Source organism: Centruroides sculpturatus, unplaced genomic scaffold (genome assembly GCF_000671375.1).
Source record: "Centruroides sculpturatus isolate CEXI.00-Female unplaced genomic scaffold, Cexi_2.0 scaffold909, whole genome shotgun sequence".
NCBI classification, from domain to species: Eukaryota; Metazoa; Arthropoda; class Arachnida; order Scorpiones; family Buthidae; genus Centruroides; species Centruroides sculpturatus.
Genome location: NW_019385113.1, coordinates 34,998 through 41,553, shown reverse-complemented (window position 1 = coordinate 41,553; position 6,556 = coordinate 34,998).

The following is a 6,556-nucleotide window of genomic DNA, read 5'->3' as shown; positions in this document are numbered from 1 at the left end:
AGTTATTTGGAACAAGCTGAAAGGAAGTTTTTTGTGATAATTGTGAAAAAATAGAATTGCTTTTTATTCTATACAAAAGTATCGATGGATTGTAGATAAGGCTTAAGCTTTAAAAGGGAGAATTTTTAATGATTTTTTTACAGCAAAACTGGTTATTTGAATACAGAAGTGGGTCTGTCAAAAGTTTTGTAACTTTCCTGAACAAACTACTTTCAAGCTAATTTTCATGCGTATTTTATTTGATCGTACGTGTGGGTTCTCTGTTATATGCACACACCAAGGACTTCCCCACGAAGAAAAGCATTAGTGTAATTTATGAGAATAGGAAAAAATTTATAACTCTAACATTTCAGGTTCAGGGACAATTGTTTTCGCCAGAACAAGGTCTCGACACGGACATAAAAAAAAGTTAATAGCGTTTATATTTCTGACGAGGACATTCGGGATAAAATACTTACACAATTATAATTCTTGACAAGGACGAATTACACGTGGTGTGGCAGAAAAGAGGCTATTTTTATCTTTCCAAGGCGTGGGACCATGGCAGATCACTTATACACGTGATAAGAGTGTAGGATGTCTCCCACTGGGTGTTTAATATCCTGTGCAGTCTATGGAGCGATAATATCGAGGAAAGAAGAGGACGACTCACGTCCGAAAGTACAGAAAAAGTAGAGTAGATCCATAAATGCAAACGGAGTGAACCATTTAAAAGCGGAAGAAAATGACGTTTTTATTTGTTCTCGTAAATCAATCTGGGTACATGTTGGAGCCGGTGATGAATGGCCACTCTTGTACCGTCTTAATTTTATCGCCACTTGATTTATGTTGCTATAGTGTTTATTTCTGTCCCGTACGTGCTACGGTTTTGATCTTAATCGGATACCTTTTCGAATTTTCTGGGGGGAGAGATTCTCTGAATTTTAGCGCGCACAAACTGTTAAATCGCAAGTTTTTGCTAACAGGAAAGGAGTAGCCGGTAGGCGGTACACATACGTAACGCGTTTGCTTAAGGAATATACACGTACAGTTTTATTCTCGCACTATAAAACATTTTAATAGGAAGACAACTTTTCGTGTGTAGTAGATTTACAGAAATCCAATTTTTGATACCCGCTAATTTAGTTGCGTTACTCCATTTAGCATAATTTAAATACAAATTGCTGTGATGAAATCGGTCTCCAGTTAGGCAACTACAAAAATTACGTCACGCCAGAAACTGGTAAGGTTTCTGCGCCAACGTTCCGTCCTCGTGATTGACACACAGATAACTAGCGAAATACCCCTTAATTCGCAACTTTATGATAGTTGTTTCGATATTAAACTATCACGACGTACGTTATACGGTGGTGTTTTTACAAGGACCGTCACGATAAAACAGAACATAGTTTTTCTAATGATTCTGTAAAACACGAACGTAATACACGAATGCCAGATATGGAATTTGTATAATCGCTTGTTGAAAACCAGATTTTAAATAATTTGATTGCTTAAGTTCTTAAAAATCTTAGACTTTTTTAACTGTCGTTACGTGTTACCATTATCGAATGCATTAAAATACTTCTAAATTACAATCTCGTATCTTTTTGAAAGTATTTTTAGGGTTACTGCTCACTCTTGTACTGAAGTTTCGGAATCTTAAGTTCGTAGATTGCATAAGAATGACTTCACATTATAGGTGGTGGTGCAAAAATCAGTTAACTGTTCCGGTTGTATAAGGTAATTTAATCTACGGTGCTTAAGACTAATACATCCAATATTTTGATAGATGATTTGTTAAAATGTTTCGTGAAAAAAATGAAAGATCAAGACAAAGTGAATGGCATACAAGCATATGCGGTGCTTCTGTTGATTTGAAATTAAAAAATTGTTTATACGTTCGCGTGTTTGAACTAATCTGCTTTCTTTCAGAAAATAAGTCGTTGAAATTCTGAGTAAAAACCATTAATTAAGAATGTTGAATTGTATGATAACAATTTAAAGTACTGATTAGATAACGTATTTTAATGAGCGAAATGTGGATAGAAGAATGATTAATGTATGGCACGCACATTCCAGTTTACAAAGAAAGCATGGTACGGCATTTCACCATGCCAGAAATTTTACAGAAGATTAGAATGATTAAAATTCTCGGTTTTAAGAACATAATGGCGAACGGGAACGAAACCGTACATTTAAATTCACAGTTGAACATTTGCCGAAAGACGAAACTAAATTCGGATTCTAAACGAGTTCCTAAGCTCGAATAAGGATGATAACGAGTTTGCATTGTGCCAAGCTCGGTACAGTATATTATACTTAACTGGAAACACTAAGCACTCGGAATATATGAAGACATCACCGAAAACACGAAAGTTTCCCAGTGTTTGTTTTTACATAGGCCTAAGACTGCATAAATAGGAAGTTTCTAAGAACGTATCAGTATTCCTTGCCAATCCTACAACACTACCTTAAACGTCCGATAAAATTAAGTAAATTTATTAGAGGAAAGTTTCTAAATCAAAGTTCTCATATTAATCTATTGTCGGTATGATAATACACTTCGTTAGTGTCAAATTACTAGTAACATTAAAAATGGCGCTCGAATATTCTCAAGAACGCTTTTTATTACAGTTTTGGCGCTTGTGTTATTTGCGGCACGCGTTCCTATAAAGCGGCAGTTTTGTTCAACTTTTTGTAAAGGATCGCGTATGTCGTCTAGAATCGTTCGAAAATTCTCGCGAATCGGCTCCGAAATCTCCAAATTTCAACATCAGGCTGCTTGGCCACGCGCATTATATCAGGCGAATTTTAGAATATGATAAAAATAGGGTACTTCGTTGATTACACATTCGTTGGTTTATTTCGAAAGACCTAACCTAACAATTTGCTCAGTAGATGATAAAATTGAGATAGATCCGCCATATTTCGCCATAATTTTCGAAGCGTTCTCTCGCTATAACTTCGGAAACATTAATGAACTGCTGATATATTTTCTCAAACGTGTTTTTTCATTTTTGACTTCACTCTGTGGGCATTAAGACGGCCATTTTTCCACAACAGTATGGGTTCGGTCGGCTCCACAGTAGGGATTAGATTGATAGAAGAAAACATCGTAACAGGCGATCTGCCTTCGGGGGTATACACGAAGAAAACTGAAAATTTCACGTGGCCGTTGGTAAGGCGTGGACCCACGCCGTCAATTATACACGTTTAAATAGCGAGGTTGCGGCCGACGTTTTCATCGCGAAGACGTGAACGTCGGACGTACTGTGCCGCCTTCTGTAAGCCTAGAAATTTGACAATGGCGTTTGGAACGTAGAGCATGATTCCACTGACGTTCCAAACGCCATTGTCAAACTTCTAGACTCACAGGAAGGCGGCGCTGCACGTCCGACGTTCACGACTTAGCGAGGTTGCGGCCGACGTTTTCATCGCAATTAATGATTTGAAAATTTATATGCCGATTTGTAAATATTTTAAATTTTAATTGAAAAATATTGATGTTTGAAATTGAATTGCACTAATACGCAAATTAAGAGAATTAAGTTTAATATTTAAATATTTTACTGTCTTCGTAGTTTTTTTTTATATAAGTTATTTATAGAAGTAATTCTTGAAAACGACCGTTAAAAGTTAAATACACGTATGTTCTTTAGAAAATTCGCGATGACTCAATAGAAACTGATTTAAAAAATCCGCTTAGTCAGTTCGTGCAGTTGACTATTCACATGCCAATTATTCATTACTAACTAATTATAATTACCATTACTTTTATATAAATGTCATACAGTTGTACAGTACTTAACGTCGTTTGTTACTACTGATACATTAGTATAATAAACTTATTTAAGAAGAACGTAAATGATTGTGCAAGGAAATTCGATGTTTACGAGTCTACGGGCTTTTCGAGTGAAAATTTCGGAATATTCATAGCGAAAAAGTCGAATCTATTATTCGACTAAACAGAATTATTAAAATTGTAAGAATAATATAATTATTAAAACTCTCTTAATAGCTTTCTTCACAATTTCTAACGCATTTTTTAAATCCCATCCTTTCGGCACTAAGAGGGCCTTTTTTTAGCGAGACCATTGCGGGTTCGGCTAGGCCTAGAGTGGGGATGCCAAGAGGTGAGGGACGGTGCCCGATATGTTCGGACGGACCACTCCCCGAATAATTTCGGATTCGATTTTGGCTCCCCAGAGTGGCAGACTGCCGCCATAACCCGCCGTCTTGACCCGATTGACTGAAATCGCTCTTGTATGTCGTCATTTGACTATTTTACAGTACAAAGACATTACAAGACGCGTATTAAGCTTGGTTAACGCGACATTAGCATATTGTATCACATTACTTGAGCTTACAATAAGCTAGTGCTATATTATAGATCAGCGTTTTTCAACCTTTTTGAATACGCGACCCCTTTACAAGTTAAAAAATTCTGGCGACCCCCTTAGGACCATATTAAAACTATATCAGTGATTTTAAAAATTATGTATTTAATTTTCTTTCTGTTGAGAGAAATTATTGTTGGTTAAAATGAGAATTTGCTAAGAATCGACACGTATAGTATGACACTTCCTTTTTATAATAACATTGGGTTTGGAGTGCTTTTTTTTTTAGGATGAGAGTTATCAACTTATACTTTTCTACTTATTACTTCATTTTATAAGTCAGCTCAACACTTATTCGGCTATCATTTTCTGGGGTGGGCCATAACCACTCGGGCCCCTCCCTGGCGACACCTATCATTCAGACCTAATTGTCAATCAAAAATCCAACTGTACTGTATAATAAACAGGTACAGCCTTCTCGGTGAAATTGTAGTTTTTTTAATGTAGTGTAGGACCTACAAACACTTGTCTTTTTCTTTTACACGCGACCCCCCGTGTAAGGCTTCGCAGGGGGCAGGGGGGTCGCGACCCACAGGTTGAAAAACACTGTTATAGATATTCGGGCCGTCATTTCAAGTCGGGTCTGTCCTTAATAGACGTCGGGCAGCCTGAGTGACGAATGATTTTATAAGAACATGCAAAAACGATTTAAACATTTTAGTGTATGATGAACCACTTTAGGTGTCATCCTAAAAGACTAAGGTTCGAGTCTGGATGTGAAATCTTAGAAATTTTCCTTGGTTGGTCTGTCCCGGACTCGTCGGGTTTCGTCCCTCATTCTCCAGCTGTTCCCGTAGAGAGCTTTTCTAAATCCATGATGGACATTGAATAAAAAGCCCTTTTAACGCAAACCCGGTGGAAAGGATGAATAAATTCGATGGCGATGCAACACGTGGGCGATAATACAAGGATAAAATGCTCCCGGAAAAACTTTGTAACGGAAACTGACAACTCCCGATGCCGGGAGTTTTCAACTCAGATTTGACCACTTTTTCTCAGCACTATTAAAATGTTGCCTATTCTTTACTATGTTGTAATGTCGATATATAATACAACAGCTGATCGTCGTATGGAGTAAATATAGGAAGAATATACTTTAAGTGTTTGAGAATTTAAAATTTTTTGCCATATTTCGGGGAGTCTCGGCGAATCGGAGAAAGTTGGCAATCTTATCTCATCTGTGCTTTACAGATATTTTGTTGAACTTACCATTTAAAAAGTCGGTCCATCCGATTTAGAAGAATTCAACTTTTGTTCTGTTTTTGATTGTTTCCGCCCTGAAGGTATTAAGAGAGCCTTTTTTTTTATTTCCATTGAGGATTCGCCGGGCGCACAATTTGGGGCGGCAGAATGGCGAGACCCGACACATCATCCAAGGAAAATTCCTGGGATGCTGCCCGTCGGTTTCGATCTTGGATCTCTCAAAGATGGTCGAGGCAGTTAAGAGTGATATCTCCGATTTCTTTCGTTCTGATTTACGTATGTTGATTCCATATTGTACAATCATACTGCTGGCTTTCGGCGACTTTTGGATTGTCGAGCAAGTTTCGTATAAATCTAAGTAAATAGACCACAAATATTTTTAATATTCCAAATATACACTAAATAGGCCCATTTCTATCATATATACATGATACGTCAAATATGTGTGCGGGTTGGATTTGGCCCAGGAGCACTAGTTTCGGAAGCACTGCTATAAAATATGAGTCGGAATCCAGTAATCGGCGATTTAAGAAAATCAGGACAATACAATTGATTAGCTTAAGTCGGGTTTGAGGCCCTAATTGATGAAAAGGTACGAGTCGTAGTGCCTTCTGGCGATCATAATGATCGAAGTCAAAATTGTTCAGATCTGTAAAGATGAAGCTCATATCTTAAACCCAATTGATGTAAACACGTTTAATTCTAAAATAAGTATAATGAATCACGAAGTGAGTGCATATTTCTATAACGATGTAAACGTGTTTCAGCACGTTTACATTTCCGACATTACGAAATCAGCCAGTAATATTTTTTTAAGAATATAAACGCCTTTATTAAAATATTAACAAATTTAATAAAATAGAAAATTTAAAATTACTTAAAATATTAAAACTGACGAAGCAGAGAAAAATGGCGAAAAAAATTAAACTAAATAGCCCAAAATCGCCAAAGCCAGGAGCGACAAATGGTGACGAACG